This window comes from Propithecus coquereli, unplaced genomic scaffold, assembly GCF_000956105.1.
Source record: "Propithecus coquereli isolate 6110/MARCELLA unplaced genomic scaffold, Pcoq_1.0 Scaffold463, whole genome shotgun sequence".
In the NCBI taxonomy this organism is placed as follows: domain Eukaryota; kingdom Metazoa; phylum Chordata; class Mammalia; order Primates; family Indriidae; genus Propithecus; species Propithecus coquereli.
In genome coordinates this window covers 806,906-809,536 of record NW_012150430.1, presented here as the reverse complement: position 1 = coordinate 809,536, position 2,631 = coordinate 806,906, and the positions used below count along the sequence as shown (strand labels likewise).

At 38.2% G+C, this 2,631-nt stretch overlaps 1 long non-coding RNA gene across 1 annotated transcript in view; it reads left to right on the top strand.

The window, feature by feature from the left end:
* LOC105819025 overlaps nucleotides 1–2,631 on the top strand; it is a 198,031-nt gene that overhangs the window by 53,762 nt on the left and 141,638 nt on the right. The window lies entirely within an intron of this gene.

The window sequence follows — 2,631 nt, the reverse complement described above, 5'->3', positions numbered from 1 at the left end:
AAAACATCCCTTAAGTTGTTAAAAGTAATTTGTTTGTACCAAACTACTTTGTAAATGGAACTGTTAAACTGTATCTGTTTTGGCTTACGGGGTGCACCATGATCGGAAAGAGTTGGAGAACCCCTGAGCTACGTTGTTCAGCCCCCTCAGGGAAAACTCTATTTGAAATTTAAAGATCAGTTCATCAAACCTCATTAAACAAACACTTGTAATTTCTCAGGTACTTAGAGATTGCTTTCTTAAAGAACTCACAACGTAATAGAAGAGATGGACACTGTATTAATCAGGGTTCTCGAGAGAGACAGAACCAATAGGATATGTATATAGATAGATGAGAGGAAATTTATTAGGGGAATTGGCTTGCGTGATTATAGTGGTTGAGAATTCCCACGACAGGCAGTCTACAAGCTGGATACCTTGAGATACTGGTAGCATGGCTCAGTCCAAGTTCGGAGGCCTCACAACCACAGAAGCCAATGGTATATCTCTTGGTAGAAGACCCGAAGCCTGAGAACCCACGATGGCCCTGATCTAAGTTCAAAGGCTGGAATTTTGATGGCCAGGGCAGGATATTAGTATATCCCAGTGCCTGGAATCAGAGACCAATTTGCTGTTTCTGTTTTTGTTCTATCCAGGCCCGCAGCTGAGTAGATGATGCTTGCCCACATTGAGGGCAGTTGTTCCCCACTTAGGCCACTCAGACTCACATACTAATCTCTTCTGGAAACACCTTCGTGGACATACCCAAAAGTAATGCTTTACCAGTTCTCTAAGTAACGTTTAATCCCGGCAGGTTGAAAGCTAAAATTAACCATCACAGGCACAAAGGTCTGTGCTAGAATACAGGGTGTGAAACAAGTTTTGGAGGGGCCAGACCTCCTTCAGTAGGTCACGGCATTGAGCAATGGGAGAAAATTGTACTGAGTGGAAAAGCAAACATAAGACATTTTCAAGAAGAGATGAATGAGACAGGTCAAAATGCATGATATTTATAGAATAATGAGTATGATAATAATGGAGCATCCACTAATTACACTATCACTTATTAAATAACTTGTTAGATCCCAGGCAATACATTAGGCACTGGGTTGCGAAGATGAAAGTCAGAGTGACTTTCCTCAGGCTCTGACATCTCTAGAGGATCCTGACAAGAAAACAGTGTACTCAGGCGAATGGTAAGAGATGAGATAGGAGACAGAGGTTAGGGGTAGAAGTAATATATTGCCTTTAATTTCTAAAGAAGCCAGGGACTTTTAGAATAATTAACACAGGGTCTAATTACTTTGGGTTAACTATTGGCCAAATACATTCACAAATATTGATATTATTCAAGTTAGCTTCATCTTACTGAAAAAGATGCTGAATTTGTGTATCCTTCTGCTGAATAAATGAGAAGCATATGTATTTTTTTCCAGAATCATGACTTATTCAGTTTATGGTCTAATTATTGGTTGAGAAGATAAGTAAATAACAAATTATCATATGAAAAATGTGAGCCTGGGAGTAATTAATGCAATAAAATAGATTGCTCAATATGTGAACAATTTCATTGTAAATTCTAGGCAAAGAGCTTGATTTCTGAAGAAAGACAAAGTCATCAAAAAGTCTTGAGGATTAAATTAAGAGATAATTTTAAACATTTATTGATGTAATATTCAAATTTAGTGGTTCTGGCACAATGAAACTATTGAATTTATAGTGGACTATCTGTTCAAGGGTATTGACTCAGATAGTTAGGATTCAGTGATAACTGTCCTGTGTCATCTAGTTAATCCTAGACAGTACTGTAGTGTTGACTGGAGACCTCTGTTTAGTCATAGACAGCATCAGGTTGCAGACAACATAAATAATTATATATAATGGTATCACACCATTAAAAACACATTAGCCAAATGCTCTCACCTCCTCAATAGGCTAGGAGAATCATCTTTCTAAGATACTACTCCACGACTATGGCATGGGCACACAGCTAGAACAATTCTGTCCCCCTTATGGTCACCAGTCATTTATTTGTTCATTCAATAGAGATTTGTGTGCACACAGCCAGCTACCATGATAGCAAAAGTATTACAGAATTCAAAAGAGAAAGAGATGAATTCCGAATGAAAAAGCAAAGTTGTCTTTAAGAAGCAAGTGGCATACAATCTATGTACTAAAGTGTGGACTCTTCAGTTACGTGTGGCTTAATGAGTATCCATCATTACAATCACAGATGTTGGCAGAACAGGAGGGTGGAAGTAAGATAAAAGAGAGGAGAGGAGTGGTTGCAAAGGTAGAAAGACTGGTAACATTAATTGAAGAATTCTTTATTTGTATTCACCAATGTGAACCTCTTTCCTATTTAGCCGTTGCACAACTTGAATGCAGATTATCATTAGCTTTCTTTACTCATCCTATGAATCAAGCCTTGGAGACACTGAGTGCTGAGTTTCTCTGTGTGGCAGAAAAGCAGAGAGAGATGAATAGAAGTAATAACCTAGAATAACATCAGTTTGCTTCTTCCATTATTAATCCAACTCGGCCAATGGTTATTAAGCACCTTTTAAGTGTTAGGTCCTCTGTGGATACAGATTCAAGAAAAGACAAGTTTTCTGTCTGAAGAGGATCACAGATCAATAGGAACACAAGGAA